Source organism: Lutjanus erythropterus, chromosome 12 (assembly GCF_056507025.1).
Source record: "Lutjanus erythropterus isolate fLutEry1 chromosome 12, fLutEry1.hap2, whole genome shotgun sequence".
Lineage (NCBI taxonomy): Eukaryota > Metazoa > Chordata > Actinopteri > Lutjaniformes > Lutjanidae > Lutjanus > Lutjanus erythropterus.
The window spans coordinates 19588310-19612964 of NC_139328.1; the positions used below are offsets into that span (position 1 = coordinate 19588310).

The window sequence follows — 24655 nt, forward strand, 5'->3', positions numbered from 1 at the left end:
ATCTGAGCAAGTAAACATGATCAGGCAGGCAGAATGCTCCGCTGATGAAATGTTTCTGACACAGTTTTACAACAAACAGCAACATTCTTGACTTGTAAATTATCGTTCATATTGACAACATGTAATTTGTGGCACAGTTCAAATGGGAACAAAATATTATTTGTGTCTTGCCATTGACTGTAATACATATTTTTTTTCCCAAAAAAAGGTCCCATGATGGTCCACTGAAAGGGGAGGGACATCTGCTCTATGTTCAGGCATTCACAGCTACTATATTTTAGTAGTCATTGACTGCTCCCAAAAAGTAGTCAACTTGTGGCGGGAGATACAACATGGCCCAAACAATGCTCAATTAATGTAGGGGGATCAACCTCAGAGAAGCTGTTTACAAATGTGCCACGATCTGATTGGACTAAACTCCTAGTAATGTTTCCTGAGCCAAGTCTTTCCTTGAATAATACTTTTAATTTAGTTTATTTTAACATGGCTAACCACAGCCACACACAATTAGTCTACAATGATGAACAGTGCTGACTAGTGGTTTTGATAGTCGTGTCACCATTCTGTGAAACCCCTCCTCTTTATTCGAGTAAATATTATGAACAATTTGCTATATGCAGTCATCTTTAAATTGTATGGGTAATTAATTACCAGACAGATTTAAGTTAGCTATAAAAATGTGGGTGGTCTAGTCCAAACAGTCTCTAAATAACTTAGAGAAATGCACAAAGGTTGCAACTGTCCCCAGTCTCCCTAATTGTCTCTTTTGTTTAGCAGGTGCTTAGTGCAAAGAAGAATAAAAATGCCAGATTTCAGATCCCCTTGTGTCTAGTCTAGTGCATGTTTTCAGAGGCTGCGGGACTTGAGGAGCGGGAATGAATGGACACAGCAGCGAGTGTAGCCGAGTGAATCCGAAAATCCTGCTGACCGACCTGTATGTGTTTTTTCCACAGAGGCAGAAAGAAGCGTGACTGTGGAGGGAGAGACGTAACAGCTCCCCTACCTTCCCACAGCTCCTCCTGGGGGGACTGTGCACAGACTTGTGCTCACGAATTAACTTGCGAAAAAGAGAAGAAATTTACTTGCAAGGGGAGAAATAACATTTGTTCTCGCCTTGTTTCTCGCATGCGGGCAGCGACACTGGACACTTGAGCGAAGCTGACGTTAACCCGTTAGCAGCGAGCGAGACACGGGAGCTGCTGCCACGAATAGATCCAGTATCCACGACCCCCCGGTCCTCCTCGGCCGACCGGGATAGGACCTCGTGTTCGTCTGGCAGCGGTGGACTCCTACCTTTTGCCCCTCTTTTCTTCCACTCTTTGGGTTGGTTCTAACTCTTGTGTTTTGTGGCTGTTAATTACGTGAAGTGGAATTTGGTGCTTGCTTCCAACTGAAGACGGGACTGAACGCAGTAGCGGTTCAGAGAAGGAGAGAAATGCCAACGGCGGTGACAAAGAGGAGATTCAGTAAGTCTACCGTTATCTCTTTTGAATGCCATTGAACTTGAGACGCCGCTTTTAGCGTCGCCGGTTTGTTTATCTGTTTGTTTAGGGTCCTTTGCCAAGTGGACTTACTTTAAAAACGGTTTTAAAGGTGTAACGGTCAACGGTTAAATATTTCAAGTCAGCTCCGTCTGGCAAATTCGATCCTCAGCCACGCATACAGTTTGTTGCTGTTTTTAATCAAGGCTAACTCTGATTTTTAAGCGAGCATCAACTTTTGTTTCAACGCCGAATGAGAGAAAATATTAAAAATATGCGGTCTTAATAGGAACAAATGGAAATTAGGGTGAACAGGGAGAGAGGGAGTACTATTTGTCTAAATCACTTATTTCACAAGTGATTTTTGGTGCGCAGAGTTGGCAGGCACTTTTCTGTGAGCAAATTGACGTAGCTGGGATGAAAGCTTCAATCAAGCAGAAAATCTGTAGAGAATCACAAATGAAATCATAAATATGAGCAGTGCTGGTCTGTGGGGCGTGAGCCTGCCCAGTCGTCACCCTATTTTTTCTTAATTGCTCTGTAAGTGAAGGATTGGCTCCTGTCTTTTTTTTAAAAACCATATACTATAAATGCTTTGCCACAAATTGTGCCATAGCTCTCCCCAAACCTGGCTTTTCACTTCATGTGTGCGTGTGCACGGGTGCGTGAGCGCCCCCCGGCATATGAAATCTTTCCTCTTCCTTCAGTTAACACTACCAAAGACAGGTATTTGAGTTCTTGTATGCTCATCAGTTGCAGGGGCTCCTTTCATGTATGTGTCATTCATCTGCCCTTAAAAATCACTATTGCTGCAGCACTGCTGGCTGCGGAGACAGGTTTGATGTCATGAATTTGCTCCTTGCAGCTCAGGCAAAAGCATAAATTTCACCCAATAGAGAATTTAATTGTACAACCAATTTTTGTGACAGCTTCTTACAGGTGCATCACTTCATATATGAGCCTAAAGCCCCTCTTCAGGTCTTGCACAGATCTGAAATAGGAGGGAGTGTTTTTCACTGGGTGGATGTACAGAAAAGATTCTCAGCATTACATCAAGCCCTGCAGCCCTGTTTGGTTTATTTAAAGAAAGGATTGGAAGCAATTTTGCCTGGTGAGTGACATGCTGAAGTAGCCTCATGGCCATCCTTTATCAATACATGAATCCGATTATAGCTGTCACAGACACAATGAAGAGACCTAACCATGAGCCAAACTGTAACAGGATGATACAGGGTGGGTTAGTTTCTTGGAATTGCATCAGAGGCTTTCTGCAACTGAATCATAGGCCCCGCTGCATGTTTGGGTTTTCTAACCTTCAGCTCATGCCTGCTAAAAGAAAGTGATATGGTGTGTTTCTGTTCTAGATTCAGGTTAATTTGCTCTTTAGCTGTCCTATAGGCTGTACTATGAGGCCTCAAAGGGCCAGCCTACTGTAAATTATGATCTTTTGCCTGTACCATTCCATCGACACTGGAGAATACATGCAGATTAGTTGAGACTCATTGTAAATTATTTTCTAAAGCAAAAATCTCCCTTTTACTGTTTGGATCTAGGCTTTAAAGTAACCTGTTATTATCTGGTGGAGGATATTATTTCATTTAAACCTGTGTTGACAGTGCTGTTAGGTGTCATGCTGCTGAAGCATTAAGGTTTTCTTCAATCATGTTGGCTAGAAGCTGCAAGGCTTCTGTACTGTGTTCATTCTCTTTTCCTGTTTATTCTCTCCTTTTGCGGCTTTGAAAGCCGTTGCACAATAAATTTCAGCATGGTTTGAGTACTGGTGTTTATTTGCTGAATATTAAGCTATTAGGCCTACTTTATACTCCATCCACTTCAAAATGAGAGTGATTCAAGAGAAGACATATGACTTATTTGACCTAATCCTCATGACTTCTGAAGGATTGCAGAGTGGCCCACAATGGATCACTATGCTGCTTTCTTCTTTTGTTTCTTGCCAGAAGAGCCAATGGTTCATTTGGTGTTTCTGTTTGGGATTTTTTTTTTTTGAAAGAGTGCCTGTGAAAGAAAAAAGCCCTGGCTGTTAGCTGGTGACGTCATCTGCAAGGCATACAGAAACTGGGCTACATAGAAACAATTAGCAAACATCAGCTAACTGATATTGTAAGCAATGTCAGCTGTGTTGTTTATATTGTGGTTTGACTTATGATTAAGAGAAGAGAAAGTTTATTTTATTCATCTTTTTTCCCCCTCATATAAATCAGTTTAACATTTATAACCAAAGAGACCGACTTAAAGGAGAATTTTCAATTTTGTTTGTTTCTTTTCTGATTATAATTCAAACCATAGAACTGTTTCACTACATTTTTTACTGATGCTGATATAAATAAACCTTAAAGGGCTAGTTTATGGATTTTGTGGCATCTAGCAGTGAGCCTGCAGATTGCAAACAACTTATCTCACTTCCCCCTTCTAATCATGTAGGAGAAATTACAGCAGCGGGACATATGCCAAACGCAAAAGGCTGTATCTATAGCCAGTGTTTGGTTTGTCTGTTATGGGCTAGTGTAGAAACATGGCAGTGCAACATGACAAACTCATGGAAGGGGACCCATGCCGACTGTAGATATAAAGGGCTCATTCTAAGTTAACGAAAACACAACAAATCAAAATTTCAGGTGATAATGCATTAATGAAATATATTTTATTAAAAAACTGCCACATTTTACCTATAAATCCCAGTGAATCTTACACACCTGACCCTTAAACAGCATCAGAAAGCCATAACTTATTAGTTAGGGATGTGATATGATAAATATTGGTGCCAATAAATTATGGGCTAGTATTGGCCGATCACAGGTCTCTGTCTATATCTGTATACATATTAGCTGATAAATATCAGCTATATTAATATCTGATTCCACAGATTATGTCAGATCATTTGATTTAAATTCTTAGGCAAAATGCTTTATAAAAGTCAAATTATATTGGATAATTATCAGTATTGGCTGAAAAAAAAATGTACGTTACATTCCTAAGTTCCTAGTTTCAGTTGCTGTTAGATATTCTTGAAAAGAAAGGCCTGCAAATTAATTTGGGAGGAAAGTTGTTATGAAATGAACACTTCTTTCTTTTTTTAAGAAGTCTTGATAATACAGTTAACTTATACTGTATCATTTAAACATGGTATTGAGAAAGTAATGAAATATCAGTACTTTTGACAACTTTTGGGAGTGAAACAAGTAAAGGGCTGCATTTTGAGTATATGTGGCTGGAGTACCCTTTGTTTTGTTTGTTTCACTTGTAAATGACAAATTCTTCCTTAAAGTGGATTTTCTCCCATTTTATGCTGTATCTATATTATTGTGGACCTGGGTACATCCCTAGCTTGTGTGAATATCTAACCGACATGTAGTGTGCTGAGTATATCCTAGCATGCCTGGTCTGGGGCTAGTAGCCAGAGCATCTGCCTCAGTTTCCTCAGATGCCGATGCTCCCTGGCAGGGGCCGGGTTGAATGGCACTGTTAAAGAAAACCAGCCCCTCTGTGACCACACGCTGAAAAACCACTCGGCACAACCCTGTCCCAGCTGACGCTTTCTCATGCTTTCCATATGGGTAAAATCTTGGTAATTTCAGGGCCCTGGAGTTCTAATGAGAGGTTTTGCCCATAGTGTGTTGGTCTGTGGTGGGCGGGATCAGCGTTTCTCGGGTTTATAGTGGATTATAACTGCTCTGAGATGCCTCACTGGCCCAATGTCAGGGCGTTGGCACAGAGAAACCAAGAACTCTTTTTAACCAGGGAAACTGGTTCAGACTGGTTGTGATGGGGCTCTTTGGCATGGGGGTCACACGAGCCAGGCTATAATGTAAAGTTTACGTTCAAGGCTGCAAAACGGGTCAGTTACTGTTGGTTTTAAGATTCAAATGCAGCTACAGAAGCAGAGTGGGCTGCTTCTCTGCTTATCAGGATGTTTTACTCTTGCGTCTACAGGGACACCACGAGCAACTGCTATTGTCCTGTTCAGCATCCCATCCACACATAGAGACAGGGTGCTCTTAGTAGCACGCTTGGTGGATTTTTAACAATGCTTGTTCCTTAACGTCAGCAGCATAGAGGCAAAGAGTGATTTACTACTCTGTCTGCAAGGGTAATGTAGGAGCAATTTGACTGCTGATTGAAACCAGGTCTCCCATTTCAGAGTCCACTGGTGGCATTATAAACCATTTACACCGATGTTTTACAGGGCACCCCTGCAATGGGGAAAGTGGAAACAGACACGGGGCCTAAAAATGGCCTGCGCTACCATCAGAGGCCTATTTTTACCCATTGCTTGTGTAATTTGTTGTTTTTTTTTCTTCAAAGCATATTCGTGCTACTGAGAGAAGTAGTGAATATGGATGACATTGAAAGGTCAAATGTTAATCAGAAGGACCTTGTAGATATAGGGGGGTCCGTCTGGTTTGGATTATGCAGCTCAGCTTTTTCTGTCAGTGGTAGAACATTTTTCCCCAGCCATTATGTGTGTGGCAGAACCGCAGTCCAAATTCTGTGAAAATTGACTTAGGCAATTTGCTGTGTCAATACCTTGTGACATCTTTGCACTTGTTCGGTATCAACATATGTCAGATGGTAGCCATTACGTAAATGGACCAAGCAACCTTAATTACGTTTTTACCACCTGAGCCTTAAACAACACACAACTCATTACAGAGTCAAAGTGCTGCTGAGGTGAAAGAACTGGAGACTTCTTCAGAAGAGTAAGTGCAAAGACTAACGAGTGAAGGATGTTGGAATTTAATGGCTGAACCTTTAGGATGCCAGTGTTCTGTTAATGCCACTGGTAATGACTAAACATTAGCTAACAACATTAGCTGCAGCTGATTCACAGAGAAAGCCTTCCAGCAATAATTGACTATGGCTTTTTTGTGAAGCAACAACAGGATGTATTCAGTTACAGTCATTAGTGATGCCATACCTTCATTTTATTATGTTTCAAAAAACATTAAATCTGACCCATTTTAACTTCACAAAAATGCAATGCAATTCTTATTTTCACGTGATTATAGACTAATGAAAACAGTTATGAACATTATATTAATCTCCACGATATTCTGCCAATAAATCCCTGTACATCCTACACACTGGACCTTTAAAGAGCAATTGTTGTGTTAATTAGGTACTCACTTTAAATTGGATATAAAAAGCCAACAGAACTACTGAGGCTTATACTTTTTACACTTTTTACAATGTTGGAAAAGTGGATAAGGTCTTCAATATCAGTCACTGATGGCAACGAGTTGGATTATTTGCAATATGTAAAACTGAATAAATCCAAATTTTGATCCTGCAATTTTCATCAAGCAAAGTCAGAAAGGTTTATTTATGAGTCTGCAGTAAAGTACTTTAAGAGCAGAGCTGTAACCAAGAAGTATTTTCATTATCGATTAATCTGCACATTATTTTCACAATTAATTCATTAATCGTTTTGTATATAAAATTATAAAATTGTGAAAAATGCTCTTCACCATTTCCCAAAGCTTCTTCTGTCCAACTAACAGTCCAAAACCCAAAGACTGTTTACTGTCATAAATGACAAAAGAAAGCAGCAAATCCTTACATTTAAGAAGCTGGAACCACCAAGTGTTTGACATTTTTGCTTGGCAATTCATTTTCTTTTGATTGACTGATTGATTAGTCGACTAATTGCAAAATGTAAAAGGTCATAGAGCCAGGGTTTTAGTTGGTCTGTTGGCAGCCTCCATGGAAGTGGCCCTGCGCCCTCTGTACATATAAGGACTCTTTATAAGGTAACGAAAACACAACCTTTTCTTTTCTTATTCAAGTATTCATTGTTGTATTACACTTCTGCCATATTCTGCCAATAAATTCCCATGAATCGTACACACTGGACCTTTAATTGAACTGGAGTTGTATGCACATTCATGATTTAGAAATCAAAGATAAAAGCATGTCAAGGTTTTCAAGTCTTCAGTTTTTTTCTTCTTGCTGACAGCTCGGAAATATCACTGCTCTTTTTGCCGGTGAGAGATTTTTCTGATGTGAGAAATGGAATTTTCAGACAACTGTGGAATATCATCTTCACTATGCTCAGTTAGTTGCCCATTGGTATGCATAACAAAGTCTGTAGTGAGATGTAGAAACTGTTGCTATTCATCTGCTGTCCCTGTGATCTCAGATGGTCCCAGATGGCTTAGCATTCTCACCAGACAGGCCATCTAATTATAACTTTTAACCACCAAACACATACAAGTGGATTGTTTACAGGTGGTGTAACTGTTTTATTATTTATCCTTGTTTCCCACTGAAGGATACCTGTATATGTAGTTGCTTATTTTACCCATCTCCATACCCATACCCTAAGTGTCTGTTATGTGATTATTTTGCTATTATTGTCAGGGATTATTGATGCTTAAATAGTTAAAGACCCATAACAGTGTGTTTAGCAAACTGGTCTGAATGTCAGTGGCATTGCTAGGCCACCCGTGTGAAAAATAAATTATTGTTTTTGTATAAAGATGGTATTTACCGGTTTGTGTCCGCTTGATTAGTTAGGTGCTTCATCATGATGTGCCTGCTGGTAGTGTGGGAAAAAATATTTCTCATCAAGGTAATATGGCAAAGTATGTGTTCATAACCTGCAGCGGAAGGCCTCTTTCTTCTTTTATTTTAAGAAAAAAAATTCAAGACCTGAAATCATTATTTATTTAATTAACTGATTAATCATTTAGTGGAAAATGCCAAATATTTGCTGGTTCTAGCCTCTAAATCTTTTTGGAGTAATTTTGATTATTTAAGTTAAATTAAAAGCTTGTTAAGGTTTTGCCTGTTGTTTGGACCAAACAAGTTCTCAGAACTTGTGAGAATTACTCAACTATTACAAGGCACTTTCATATTTCGTTCATTTTGGAAGACCCTGTGGAAAGACACGGTAATGTTGCCACTATAATAACTACAAAATATAATGCCAGAAATGTAACTTTCTAAATAAAATCTCCTTCTACTTTTTTAACCATGCTCCCCACTGTAACTTCCCTGGAAAAATGTAAAAACACGCTTGTTTCATTACAATTCAAGAAGAATCCATCTTCTCATCAATGATCGGGTTTACTTATGTAGGTCATATAGAGGCATCAGTATTAAATTGAGACTGTTTAATAACCAGTTAAAAACTCCTTGTACTCCCTTAAGCAAAAGCCAGAGTCTGTCTCTCATCAAGTTATTAAGGATATTAATAAATGGTATCAACAGTCCATGTAGACTGATGATATTATGCATTTGTGAGATAAAAACAATACATTGTACCATTTAGTATTACTAAATACAGAGTGCTTGATCTGATACATGTGATGAATCACACTATTGACCGTGCAATTTACTCTATCTATCAAACAATACAGTGGTGTGGTTGTTCAACTGAAGTGATGGCTTCTGTTTTGACACCGCATTGTTTTTGTTGCATTGTAAAGGGCTGCTTGCTTTGGTTTGGTGTAATCCTACTGAGAAACCTCTCGAAATGGGACAAAACTCCATTGTTTAATTCGTGCTCTCAAACATTATGCTTTTATACTTTCATAAAGCTGAGTGTCATAGTAAATGGAAAATGGAAATATGAGACTCATTCTCAGGCAGTCCTTATTTTCTGCAGCGTCGAAAATATATAAAATTGTGATGCCATGTAATGCAACAAATCCAACTGTGAATTTTATGAATCATTAGAGCCCAAATAGCTTCATGTCCTACAGTTGCCACTTGTGGGTTATTTCATCTTTCGTTTTAGATCCTAACTTAGCTTCTGTATGGATGCTCGCCCTGGGTGATGGCACACTAGACAGTTTTATCACATGTTGTGTATTGGTAAATGTACCAGAGAGTTGACAGGAACATGCGACATGCGTGTAAGACCTCAGTGCCTTTGCTGCACAGTCAGCAGAAGTGCACAGATGACACACTCTTTCATTTCAGACAAATGGAGCAACGGTTCACCGGCTGGTGTCATTCGTTTTGCTTGTCATTGTCAACCTATTCTTTTCAGGTTCTCATCTAATGAGAACACACACACACACACATACACACACGCACACACACACACACACACACACACACACACACACACACACACACACACACACACACACACACACACAAACTGTACCAAACTAATGCAGAACATTACATGAAGGTCAGACAGTCTTATAGTCTAGTCCCATCAGGCTGGACTTACATGGGACATATGCGATGCCTCAAAAATGGAAAAGATGTGACAAATTCACATAGATTATGTAGATGAAATGTTGACTGTGATGAACAATGAGACAGTTTTCACACTGATCTTGGCCTGGATTCTCAATATTCAAAAGTCTTTTATATTAGCAGTGCCTGCAAGCAGCCTTATCCTTTGAGGGATGGAAATTGTCTGGCATTTACTTTATTATTCACTACTGACACTTAACATGCTGTAACCATGTTGCATAACCGATGATGGGATAGAAGTATTTGACTGACGTAAATCTATTCTTTATTTATGTTGTTAGAGAACAAATCGTGACTTTGCGTGTTTTAGCTCGCATGCTGTCTTTCATTGGAAGGATGTCAGAAAATCATAACATTTCAATTTTTTTTTGCTAAAAGCTTCTTTCCTCAAGGGAATCGCTGTCCAAGCCATTACCAGTTTTGGCGAGAGTATGGTTATATAAGCACGTGGACAGTCAGAGGTTTTATGTGCACTCCTCAGGTGCAAAAATCATGCTGACTGTCACAAAAAAAACAGTGCCAAGACACTTTGTCATGACACTCTACTAGGTTGCTTTTAGCTTATGGAAGCGGGAAAGATGAAGGTGAAGAATTTCATGACTGACAGTTGGAGCCATAACACTTGGAAGGCTCACTTTAAGTTTGCGTCAAGACAAGCCAAAAACATTTTTTTGTGTACATCAACAAGAATTCAGGATCTGACCATGTGTAGATTGTAGCAGTGATCTCTCTGACACAGGAACCCTCATTGCCACTAGCTGGGCTTGCTAAAGAACAACAGTGAATGGCAGTAAAGTGCGTGCCTTGCACTCCCACTGCCCCCGCTGATATGGCAGATGGATAGGATTTTAGGGAAGGGGGGGTGGGCCTCTTTGGCAGTGAGGGACAGAGATGACAGCTCTTCCTGTGTGGAGGGCTACCAAGGGCCTTGGCTCTGAGCACCTACTGTGTCCTCAGACAGAGCCTTGATGCCATCGTAGACCATTAGCGTTGACAGCATGTCATCATGTCACACTGGAGCTCATGGTCAAGCAATGAAAAGTAAGATCAGTAAATACAAAGGGAACTCTCAGAAATAAAACAGGGTTTTGCTAATGTCAGCCTGAAGATTTCTTCACTCTTGTCTTCATCATCACATTTACATTAAACTTCGACAGAACTTACATATTAGCTCTACTGGTGATGCTTCATTTGCAATATTTCCCCTGCTGTCCAAATGCTTTCTTGGCCTGTGGCCTTTGCTTCGAGTGTAGACTGTCTAGAAAGCCTCCACAGCTCGTGTTGGTAATGTTTTTCAAGATGCCCTGATTTGATTAGACCCGACTATATGACACAAGTGAAGACAAGTGACTCCAATAAAGCCATGTAATGCAATAATTCAGTGACTGAATTAAGGTCTGAGCACGGCTTAAAACAGTGTTGTTCTCACAACTAGGCTGAACTTGAGCAAAATTGTAAAGACTTAAGTATGAGGCTGCTTACAGTAAATAATTTACTCTGAGGGCTCTAGTTGGTGCTTGTCAGATGGTGAATTATGTGAAGAAAGATTCATATGGTAATACTGTAAAGAAGATTATCTTTGCGATTGTCTGTGCTGTCAGTAAGAGACAGTTTACTGACAGTTGTGACAATTGTGAAATTTTGACATTGATTTGTCAATGTCTTGACTATTTGACTATTGATTGGTTAGTTGTTTGGTCTATAAAGTGTCAGAAAATGGTGAGAATTGTTGATGTTGATGATGAAAATGCTAGTTGACAACTAACTGACTATTGATTAGTTGTTGCAGCTCTATTTCAGACTGATCAATTGATTAATCATGAAAATAATTACCAGATTAATTGATAATGAAAACTTAATTTATGTGCAGCCTTACTTTAGAAAATACTGATATTGAAATTATGTTTCATTATCACAAAATATGCGTTTTTAGCCCATGAGTATATGTTGTGTACTGTATAACCACTTGCATTCTTTGTTCATAGAATATACCTTTCTTAAGACAGGACACTCAGTGCTTGTTATATCAGCAATCCAGTATAACATTACTTTAATTAATCACATGACATTTTAAGTTGAAAGTAGAGAGCAGATAAGCCTGAAATGTGTGATAGTTTCCATCAGGGACATGGTTTTACTCTTCCAGTCTTCTATCTCTGTATAAATAAATGAAGTAACAGGGAATAAAGAAACACTGGGACTTTTGAACTTGCTCTTAATGGAATGTCTGCGCAGTGGCCAAAATGATAAGTTGTTTCCTGTATCCTGTTTATATATAAATATGAGCTATGATAATATAAATGACCCAATACGTAGTTGCACATTACCAACATTCATCAGACTCACAATAAGTACATTTCAAGGTTACACACTGTAGTGCAGAGCTGAAATCATGTACATTTTCCTGACTGTAGTCAGAAAGTAATGGAATATCACAGCACGGGGTCACAGAGTGGTTTAGGGGGTGGGGAGAGGGAAACTCATTTGGCTCTATCTGTAATAAATGGAATTTATTGTATATTTAATGTTTATGGACACTGGATAAAAGGCTGCTTTCCATTTCAATGGGGTCTACAGGTTATTTTCCACTGCAGCAAAATTGTTTTTATTCATTTTTATGTTTATATTTATAGGGACAGATATACAAGTAAAAAGCTTTCCGTAAGAAGGCTAATACTATGTATCATAGTGTTTACAGCCTGAGATAATTTGCGCTGTTTATTGCCAAAAGAAGTTTTATTAAAGAAAAATACATGTGCAGTGCCATACAAAATACATATGCCATTGCACAAGACAGAACTATAAATATAGAATGCACATTAAAATAAATGTGCCATACAAGTACATAAAATCCTACAGGATGACAGCAGAACATCCATGACTAGTATGGACGCAGTTACTGTGAGCTTTGTAATTCGATACCTATCCTTTAGGTATTTGGCAATATTGCATTCCTACCAGCAGTGTAACAATAGTTTACTGTAGAGCTGGCACTGCCACCTTCATCCTCTGAACTAAGTTACTGTCTGCACTGAGTCAGTGTGCTTCATAACTTGATTTCTTGAACTCCGTGGTCATAGTTCAAACACTTTCCTTCACTCCCACCCTTTGTTTCTGTCTACCAGTAAAAGCCTATGGACACAGCAAGGTGAGATCCATGCTGCAGCTCCTCTAAAAGGCCAGTGATTCATGAGGCTGGCTCTCCTGTCCCTGGGGCTGGGAGGAATAGCTGGCATTATCTTCTGCAAATGGGTTTGAAAATGCTCTTGGCCAGGTTGACCAGGGCACTGATTTATAGCTCAAGATGCACTGAACGGTTAGGCTCTCTCTTCCAGCATAGGTATGAGCTCCCACCACCAACACCACTGCATGCTTGAACTCACACACAAACTCGCATGTGTACTCACACCTCCCTACTTCAGCACTCGCAATCTTTGCGTCTATAGTTTAAGTTTACTCTTGCCATGTATTTAGAGGAGAGGCAGGAACAGAGAGCTAAATTTATGATGCCAAAGTTGTGGAGTGAACGAAGTAGCCTATTGTTCTTAATACATCAAGCACAAGGATAAGCAGTTTTTCCACCTTTATCTTTCTTTGTCAAGGCCTATATATAGATATGAACCTTATCCTTGACTTGAAGTAGGAACCACTGTCAGAGAAATAGAAATTGCCTCCTGAAAATGGTTCCTTTTAATCTCGAATCTGAAGAGAAAACTCTTTTCTCTGAAATAGTGTGAAATAGTATGGTTAAGCCCTTCTGGATAGTTGAGTCTTAAGAAAGGCTGCTGATTGCTTTGTGTGTCTTCCTCCCTAATAAGCTTTATATCCATGTCTGAGCTTTAGAGCCTCCCAGCACTTCTGAATTTCTTTTTTCAGCCAGGTAATATTGCCTTCAATATTTGAGATAATTAATTGACAGAGTAAACTGAAAATGTTTGAGAAAGCTTGAGTCACTTGAAATGGTGCAGACTTATTTAAAGCCTTCATTTGTCACAAAGCAATTAACGTGGCAAACAACTTCACTGAGCCCCTCAGAAGGGCTGAGAATTTTTTAGTCCTTTTCAAGTCTGACAAACTCCTGTCTGATTCCCACGCTGGTTCCTGTACAAATTACACAGAGGTGGTGTTATTCTTCACACGCAAGCAGACATCAGTCTCATTATTAAGTAAACAATGATTACTAAGTGCAAGTGATAGTCATGACGGTATGAGCAGTATGTTTTCACATCAAGCATGTCCTTTTGTGTGATTGTGTTTAGCCTTTTCTCATCAGAATAGCAGGGCCAGGCACAACCAGGGGGTGGGAAAATCTGACTGCAAACAAGGGTTGCACAAACTGGATTTGACTTACTTTGTGAAGCGTTTAAAATGCAAACTGACAGAGAATGTTTTAGCCAACATCACCTGCTTCTAGTGTTGCAGTCCGCCCCATTAGAAAATTCCCAGTCCTGTCTCACCATTGTTACGTAAGATCTACATAAAAGCAGAGAGGGAGTTCACATTTCCTCTCTCCAAGGAACCACTGGAACTCTCCAGAGGTTCAGCAGCAGTTGCTTTGGGTTTTAAAGAGTGACAACTAAAGTCTGTGCGTCTAAGAGGTCTCCACATGCAGTCTGTCGACGCCATCATCCATCTTCTAAACATCCTGCACCCCCACCCCCCCTTCATCAGGAAATCACCTTTTCTCAGCTAGATGTTAATGTTTCTAAATGGTGTACTTACAAGTGGATTATTTAAAAGGCTACGTGTCAGACAGATCTTTATCTGGCGGCTTGGCAGCTCGAGTCGGACTCACTCGGCTTCCTGTCTCTGCATGTTGATTAGCTTGATTTTCAACCCCTTTCCTTGCTTTGCTGTGTAGTCTTCTGTGCTAACTCACCTCATGTGATTTGAGCCAAGTTGGAGAACTCCCAGGGTATGGTTAATCCTTTTCTTGTCTTCTTCTGAGTCGTCACAGTAAAGAGTAGCCTCATGTTTTATGCAGGAAATAGAGAATAAGATGGCGTTTTCCATTCTATATCAACAGCGTGGCCATATTTTGACTTCACAGTATGTTTCTACAGAGGAGCCCTTAAACCTGATGCGCCACAAAACATGTCTGTTGTACATGCTAAATTAACAATTAATTGATTAGCTGGCAGCTATTAAAATAATATTTTCATAATCAATTAATCAATAGACATTTTTCACCATTTTCTGACATTTTATAGACCAACCAAATAATCAATTAATTGAGAAAATAATTAAGTAATTGACAACGAAAATATTCTTTAGCTGCAGCCCTTATCCTCAGTTTAGATATTCAAGCGTAGACCATTGATTAATGCTGCTAAAGTGAATGGTGGGGCTTGAATTGAAAAAAGAATATCTTGCTGAATGGAAAGCTGGCAGAAGTAGAATAATTTCTCTATCCTTTTTAGATATGATTTGATATTGGCAAGTGCACAGGCACTTCCATTTTATTCAAACAACAATTATGGTCACTTTTGACCTTTTGATCAACTTGGCAAAAACATTGTTGGCAACTTCACCTGTGAGTATAGTGCTTTGGAGATGAGGCCAAACAAGATCATTTTTGGTAGAGTAACATTTATTCAGAGATATTCAGGTAGGCCTATTAAAAATCACAACAGAGTATCACTTCAAGGTTGGGTACTTCCAAAGGAACCCTTTGTTTCAGTGAACATTTTCCAAGTAAATGGAAAGATGCACTGATAGTGGTTTTCATGATTATTTTTAATATGAAACTCTGCAGGACAGTAGAGGAGAGACAAGTCCAAACTTGAACGCCAAGCTTACAGGATTGGGTTGATTTTAAAACAAGTCCAGTGCAATATTTCAGCAGCCCTTACAACTATTTTATTCTTGTCTTTTCACAGTGTGTAGTGACTGTTGGGACACAGTGCCTTGTTTTATATTCGGCTCTTTGTTCTAAAAGCTGCTGAAAAATAGGGCTGAGGCAATACAAGTGCTTAATAACAAGACTCACCAGTAATGTGCACAAGCCTGGCCAAATAAGGTATTTCTCACTCTTTCCTGCTACAAGTCTTATCTATGCTTTTGTACCTGCACAAAGCCCAGGCACTTTGATCTGATCTGAAAGTAATGTGCAGACATACTTTATCTGCCAAAGGAAGCACCACAACCAAACAAACAAACATCAAAGTAAAGTCCAGCAAGTTGGGAATCAAGTAAGATTATTTTAATAGAAAAATTAATTGGGGTTCTAATTGACTCCGTCTGAGTTAAACCTTTGGATGATATCTGATGGGAGGAAGGGAACACGGGAAGACATTAAACAGTCATACTAAAAGTTTAAAGGGCAACTGTTGTGTTAATTAAGGGCTCATTTTATATCGTTTTGTACGATGTTGGACAAGAGGACCAATTCTATAATCTTAGTCACTGGTTACAAGTTGATTTGCGTGCAGTATTTAAAACTGAATGACTTTGATGCTGCCATTTTCATTAAGCAAAATCAGAAAGATTATGTATAATTTCACAGAAAAGTAGTTGATGAGTGTGGCTGGATGATGATGTGATGGCAGATGATATTACACTACCTAGGGATCCTAGGGTGAGGAAATTTTCCCACTGGTTAATCGAGCTGGTAACAAGGGAGTACGTCATTCAGTGCCTTTTTTAAAATGTTGTTTTTAATGAAAGTGATTGGCTGCAAGCAAAATCATATAGACATAGTTCTTTTTTCAGGATCTGTTTATCAAATGGACCAATTGCAGGTGTTGTTTGACTGGAGAAGTTTTGATAGTACTTGGTACTGTGCTATTTCAATTGATACCTTAAATGTATTGAGTACCAATACCCAGCCTTGAGGTGTTTTCATATGAGGCACGACTGCTTGTACCATGCCAGTGCTCACACTAATCAAACAAACTTGACTTTGGGGTCTAGTGTATTCGGATCCAGGCCAAGGTCCCTGGTGTCAAAGCCTCCTTGGTTGTGACAAACAAGAACCAGTTCATGCCTTCATGGTAATGTATTGAACAACAGCATTCCCTCTTCTGTGTGTGTTTACCACTTTTTGGCTATGCTCGGGCTCCATATAGTTTCTCTTCAGGCTGTGATTAACTTAAAAGTTACGTCTGAAATCAGACTCTTTGCTGTGACTCTGCTGCTGCTGTACAGTGAAGACACGATCAGTTTATAATTGTAGTATAAAGTATTGATAACATGGTAGACAGTGGGGTTAATGGGCAAGTAATGTAATCTGTGTATGCTGAACACAGTGTAACAGTGATAATACCTACTACCATGGCAAGATCACTCAGACCTACAACCTTTTATTTTGATCAGTCCACTTGTCCTTTGACATTGGGTTGAGTCCAGTCTGAAAGAATACAGCTCCACAGTGCACACATAACTTAAAGCAGGTCTAATTTAAGCTCAGTAAAGCTTTTACAGTTGCATCTCTGCAATAATACACTATATCTACTATTGCTGTGGTCCTTTGATGGTTTAATATTATATTTTTGTATAGAGGGTTGTATATGAAGTTCAGCAAGTAAGACTTGTCAGTCTTTGTAGTTTCAAAAAAGTAGCAAAAAGAGCAAAGTAAAACAAAGCAACTTTTAGCTCAGTGCTACAGGCTTTGCTTGTGAATGAATGCCAATGATCATATGTAATTGTAACTGTTGGCTTTTTGCTTTTTGCTGATATCGATTCATTAAAATTGTCTGGTTTGGTGGTGATCCCAGTAAAAGACGTTTATCTACCCACACAGGACATTCTGACCACATCAGAGTTGGCTGGAGTGGTGTGAACCTAATGGTTTTACAGACGTGTTTGTAGCTCTCCACTTGTGATTAGATTAGCATAGTATAAAATGGGGAACAAGGTTATAGACGCAGGGACTTTCCTTACCTTGGGGTTAAATGAATTAAGGTCCCTGGTTTTGGTTGAGAATCAACAATCTGGAGTCCTCCAAAATGCCAACAAACAAAAAATGATTTATAAGATAGGCAAAAATAATTTGTGGTTGTCTGCATATTCATTGCTGACTTGTCCCATTATTCAGAGGCTCATTTACATTTTAAGCAGCATATCATGGTCAAGGACTGTGCGTACTTCCTCCTATGAGCCTCTGGAGCATTCCAATGAGTTTACTCTTTGAGGGAAGAGATGAGCCTATTGATTAGAGACAGCCTGACCTGTGGTGGTAGCAGATGAGCAGTCACACAGTTCTGAAGCTTCAAAGGGAACTGCAGCACTGATCGACCTTGTTCAAACTAAATTAAGACAACAAAAACATTTATTTTGTAATCATCATCTAATATGCATAAATAGCCTAACTGGCTTTGTCAGATCAATGGATTTGTTTTACAGTGAGTTTTTAAGGAAAGACAGGCCTTTCAACTTCCGATTTGCCGTGATGTCTTGCCAATTATCTCACTCCCTCAGGCTTTCATCTGCAGGATTTTTTGTCACAGATGTTAAGTTCAAGTAAATGTTTATCAATAATATGTCAGTCCATCTGGGTTGATAAATATGACATGTGTTGTTTTGGATGTGTGACAACCTAAATATCAGCAGCAAGAGTGTGACTAAATTCTGAAATGTCTGATTGGTTATGAGATGAGATTGCACCAACCTTGGTTTTTAGCCAAGGAATCATTGTATAGATTGCTTAACACTTAATGACTTGCTAAAATTCTTGTAGCTATCACCAAAAAGTCATGTATTCAGGGCTGCAGACGAGCTGATATTTTGGATATCAATATGTTTTGACAATGGGGGCACAAGAGTGATAAATCATCCTCTGATAAATTGGAAAATGTAATTACCAGCCTATTATTTTTCCAATAATGGAATTTCAGCAGGCAATTACAACCAATATTAAATGATATTGGACTGTTCAGAAGGATATTGTATTTTTCTACATATGTTGAGCAATTTCCGTGACTGGAGGAACATTTATTGTATTTTTCACTGGGACTTGCACAAGTGAACGTGGTATTTGTGTAAGTGCGTCCCTCATTAGTGCTGCTAAGCCGTGCAGGCTATAGGATGATGAATTCATTGTAGCTTCTTCTTCACTGTTGCATCTTTTATAACCACAAGTTACACTAAGCTACACTCAAATACTTTTTCTAAAAACATTTAAAGTAAGAAATGTAGTAAACGATGTAGTAAAATAATCTTTATATGTGATCAAATTGCCTAGTCTGACAGCTTGATCTGAGATTCAAGAGGCTCTGTTTCCAAACAGGATACAAAATTTGTTTTGTCTAAGATGCTGGTGGTCTACTGCAACCTCTAGGGGTAATGAATGCTGCTTGCAGTACCATTAACAATCTTATAGGGCCTAATTGGACATGAAGTGTGGATTATAGTTTCAACTAGTGACAAAATGGGCAACAATTAATTTGTGTCACCTACAGCAGATTGTTTCATTGCTAATTTAGACGTTAAATGCCTCACCTCACAGAGTTGAATATTCACTTAGAGTGCATTTTCTGTGCAAAGGCAAAGTACTACTACTGCTTTCAGGAGTACATGATAATCATTAATGTATTTTCCTACAGTCATAGAATACAGTTGTAACAATGAGCAATGAACGAAAATATACAATATAATAGTTATATCAGCATGGTGTATTTCAGAAGTCATAATACTTCAGAATCATTTTGTCTAGCTTAGACTGCAATTTATCTGAATATATCCAAATATGAACTGAATACAAATCCTGTAAAGCCTGTTGAGTACCAGACAAATTGCCCATATTCAAATCAGAGACGAAAAGCAATGAAATTAAACAGTTCCTCTTCTGTGTGATACTTCTCAAGGTTATCTCCGTCATTAAACGACGGGAGAGACTGACACTCCGGGGGTTCATGCTGGATCTTAAAGAGCGCTGAGGCAGCCACAGGACCAGAGCTCAGTAGGTGTCTGTCCTGAGGCTCTTCTCCCCTCTGGTGCACTGCTCTAATGTGAGCATGTGCTTCCTCACATTAGCAACAGCAACAGCGCAGCTGCCATTTGACTGAGCTGTTTAACAGGCCGACGCAATGTTTGTGTGTGATGCTGACACAGGAGCAGTGAGAGCCCGCGTGGAGGACTGGATCCTCTTGCACATGTCAATAAACAGCCAGAAAGATGGGGATTATATTGCTCTTGTCAATCTCGAAAGTCAGGATAAGTAAATGGCGGTTTTGCCTGAGGATGACTCCAAATAATGCAGTATCTTGGCTGCTGTATATGTTATTAATCTTCATAATAAAGATTAGACCCACTAGCAAGGTTTGACAGTAACAATTGTCCTGTCGCTCGAGGCTGGTTGCTCTGAAACAGCTCTTGGTCTTAATATTTGCCCAGAGATGAGTCTGTTTTCTTTGCCTCTCTGCACTGCCATGGTTCCACTCATATGTCTTGTTCTTGATTGAGTCAGACACCAGATACTCTATCTTAAGATCTTTTATACATCATCTGCTCACAAAAAAACATTTTGTCTAACAAATTCTATAAACATATTATTTGATTTTGTGTACAAAAAGCATGAAGGAAGCACAAAATTATCTTTGTGATTTTTGTTTTTGGATGATAATATAAGCTCATTTTGAAGCTAAATAAGTTTATTACCAAATTGACCAAGTTTTTATTGTAATTAGTTGCTTGGCTTGGTGCTTGATGCAAAATCATCTCACATCCCTTACCTCCATTTTCATCCTAGCTCAAAAAATAAGAGTTCAACTAGACCTCTAGTAGAAAAGTAGCAGAAGCGCAGATGAGCAGCTAATGGATGGAGCTACTCAAAGGTAAAAAACAATACAGTATCGCATCCATTAGGCTACTTTTTGTAAGAGTAAAGTAAGTAATATGGATACCCAGGTTAAAAGAAATGTAGGCTATACAGAAACAAGTGCTTGCAATTATTTAATAAGTTAAATTACTAAACACAACTTTCTTTGTTCTTTCTCCATATTTGGAAACAATGTGATGCTAGCTAAGAACCCTTTCATAGTCAATCTCTGACATTATGTTTGTATTCCTGTTGGTTTCCACTGTGCATATTCATTACTGGATACATTTTTATTGTAGTTCTGTTGTGGGCTATGCAATCAGAGCTTTCTCACACTGACCTACACACTACATTTCAAGTAGAAAATATGAAGCTTAATTACTCTTATGAATGGTAGGACTTGCACTTCCATGTATTGTATGAGCTGATTTGTTCCATGATCAAAAAGGCTTGTAGGCATACTGGGGTATTTTGACAATGAAATTATAAAATATAACAAGACACAAACTCAGTATCTTGCATGAAATGAAATTGAAGATGCTTAATTTTGCACTTGAATCCATACAAGTGACTTTGGTCTTGGGGTGCCCTTTAACTGTTGATGCATGAAAGCAAGACACAGTGAATGTTTATCATGTCACAAATGAAGTTGATTCAGTATAACCAGCCTTTCAGTGTTCATTTTCTTGAAGATTTGAGTTGATATTCTGCTAAATTTTACCTTTCACACAGGGGAATCAAAATATCGTATTACTTGTAGGAACATGCTGTAATATTGCTGGAGAGAGAATTATGAGCCAGAAAAACAAAAGTCTTTAAATGTATTTTTTGCACATTAGCCTCAAATTTGAATATTGAAATTTGTTCTGACAGCCTCACTGGATGTCACCTCAGAGTAAGTCACAGCGACACTTGGAGAATATACGACATCATGTCATTTAGCAGCTTTGACACACAAAAAGATACCGCATGTTGCTTGTTTCATTGTGTAACCACCAGCAAGGTTGAAAATGATGAATATCATAATATGTGTAGGCGTTTACTGCATACAGCAGATGTATCTGGCTGACTTTTTAGGAGAATTACTGCAAACACTGACTAAATGGTCATACTGGAACCAGAGCCAGCATCACCTAGCCTGCATGTTGGCATTGCAGCTTTCTCACACTCCCATATCAGGTCCCATTAATGTAGTGGCAAAACGGATGTGGAGACTAACTATCCTCATGAATAGCTATTCTCTGTAATTTTCCATGTTAGTGCTGATTACATTTACAGAAACGCTTCTGTCTGTTAGGTAAGAGGGCTTACTCATGAATACAAAATGCACAGCAAGGGCCAATTAATATTATGGAGTTGTTAAAAATAATATATTTTAAATTATTCAGAGCCAGTTCAAGGAACACTAAGGGATTTTCCCAAGGATTTTCCCCAAAGGCTCCAACTTGCCCTGTAAAACAGCCAGTATAACACAGCATAATAATTAATGAAAAGATTAATCTTGTTAGTCAAAAATGATTAAATCCGTTTGTTGCCTGTCCAACTAAACACAAAACCTTCAGCTCTAATTTGAAGTCTTTTGTTCATCTTGAAAATGTCACAAAAATGTTTTACCTAGTGCTCTGTTTTTGCTAGTCTCAGTGTTGTTTTCTTTGATTTCTTGTTTTTTTCTCAGGCCTCATAGGCTTGGGTGGTAACTGTTTTTTTCATATGTTCATACAATCCTGACATTTTACCAGCGGTATGTGGTATTTGTGTAAAATTTGTGTAAAACAGCTCGGCTCAACTCTTGGACGATCTGCGGAGCTGAGCTCATAGCAACATTAGTCCCACAGCCGGGAAGCAACACACACATAGGAGCTTTGCTGCAGCTGCAGTGTTTATTCTTTATATTGTCAATGTATTGCAATAAAATAAAACCTTGTTGCTCAAAACAGGAATAAATAACTTTGAATGTCAAAAAAACAGATATTCGCTGGACTTATCAACACGATGGATGATGTGTACTTAGAAATTAACTCTGTCCTCAAGCGCTTCAAGCCTCCTGTACCTGCCCAAACCTGCTATGTTTTCATCATCCCTGGAGTCAGAGGCCTAGTCAGAGCAGCCGTTCTTTTAAATCACTTTGGTGCTATATTCCTGGTAATCAAGCTGGCCTCTGTCATTCTTGGAGGTTGTATTGCAGTCTAATAGGATCACTAACTGAAGTAACTGCTTAATAGCAGCTACAGCACAGTTAGCAGCAATGTGCTGGAGGCTATGGTGTTAAAAGAGAAAAAGTCCATGCTACAACAATCCCCACATGGAGTTGGAGGTGTCTTTTTTTCTGCGACTAACAAATAAATGAAAATGTGGTGATCTAAGACTCCTGTCAACAACTAATAGTTTAGTCGACTATTAGGGGCCCTGCCTTACTGACCAACTGTAAACTGTACATTTACAGCCAGATTAGCAACTTAACTTCTCACCTTTTCCTCCACTTAGTGCACATTCACTGTCACTGTTTGCTACCCACTCTCTCATACTCATTCAACTGAAGTTACTCACTCACTGCATAACGGTACTCTGACCAATCAGTCTGCAGTTTTTGGTGGCTCTCCTTTAACATCAGGACTAAACCCAAAGTACTTCCAAAAAGGGGCAGAAATATTTTTGTGCATTTCTTTTTCTAACTTTATTCCCCAGATGCCATTTTTCTGGGCTCAGCTGTACTGCCTTGTCCACCAATACAGAGACTGACCTCTGGTGACATGTGCTGGTAACTCCACCTCCACCTCCACCACCTCAATAAAGCATCTCCATATCAGTTGATTAGAAGGAGGAGTGTCTGCTTTTTCATACAGCAGGATTTTGTAATACCCTGGTATATATTAATACCCTGATACCACCCAAGCCTACCCAAACAAACTCAACTATTCTGTCAACTAGTAAGAAATATCAATGGTCTCTAATAACTGACTGGATAGCCAGTTAAGCCACTGAAAACATAACATTAATCCTCCACATGACAATCAAAAAGTTTCCCATTTTTTTGAACTTTGAATCCTTCTAAGCTTCTTTTCTCGTCCACTGTTGCTCTATTTAGCACTCATCTCAAGTTGTTTCTGTGTTGCTATAACAGAATGAGAATGTTTTGCAGCATTAAACACAAGAAAATGAGTGTTATCCGCTCGGGACAAATAAAACTGAAACTCATGACACATCCTAATGGGCTTCTTATGGTTGAATGGCAGAAATAGCTTCTTAGAGTAGCATGCATTTTTGGCAACAAGAACGCAGGGGCACAAATACACGCTCCATACATATTCAGAGTAAAGAGACCTGTTTTCAAGTGCAGTATGACATCAGAGGTTTTTTTTATGGTATGTTCGTTTCGATATGGGATGCCTCATGAACCGCCCCAAGATTTGTCCCATCAATCTAACATGAGAGAGTAGGCCTCTTCACAGGCTGTCTGCCATTCTTTCATTCTAGCCCTGTTGGGAATGGTGATTGGATCCCAGTCAACCAGCAATAGATGGATTGGCCCTCGACCAGGATGATTGAGTGGCACTGCTGTCTATGCACGTGTATATAGCTTTGTGTGTGGCGGTGCGTGGCTGTGTGTGCCTACCCTGTATGCATGCTGCTCTCTCCGAACAACAGCACATCTGTGTCAGTCCATCTCCTCTCTCTCATTTGAATTTTGAGTTCTCTCAATCATCGCCAGCACTGCTGTGCTCTGTCCCTGGCTTTTTTGGCTGCAGACTAGGACGGTATTCCTGTGAAGAAGTATCCTTGACTTCGCCATCAAATTATTATCAAGACACAGCTGAATGTAATCCCAGTGGAAATGAGCATTCAAGCGGATATGGTAAGAGCATCTGTAGTGTAAGATGAGGGAGCACACGAGACGTGAAATAGAAGGCAAACTTTGTTTTGCATTCATGAAACAAAGAGCGATTTTGATGCAAATGTTTGTATGCGAAGATAATCAGAATCTATCTAAACTAAATCCATGCTAGATTGCACAAAAATGTAATCCCAAGAGTTTGTACATCAAATAATATTTTTATTAAAATATATATATACACACACAAGCTGATCTCAAGGCATGTCACTCATACTTGTGTGCGCCATGTTGTATTAGTCTATTCCTTTTTTAATGACTTGGTAATTGCTTTGTCCCTGGTTATTGAGATGACTG

General features: G+C 39.1%; 1 protein-coding gene across 1 annotated transcript in view; it reads left to right on the plus strand.

The window, feature by feature from the left end:
* Positions 1–968: 968 nt before the first annotated feature.
* The window catches only part of LOC146317890 (receptor-type tyrosine-protein phosphatase F), a 220428-nt gene continuing 196741 nt past the window's right edge, over positions 969–24655 (plus strand). Inside the window, exon 1 of the mRNA XM_084731743.1 lies at positions 969–1466. The gene's annotated coding sequence lies outside the window, so the exon portion shown is untranslated. The remainder of the gene's footprint in view (positions 1467–24655) is intronic.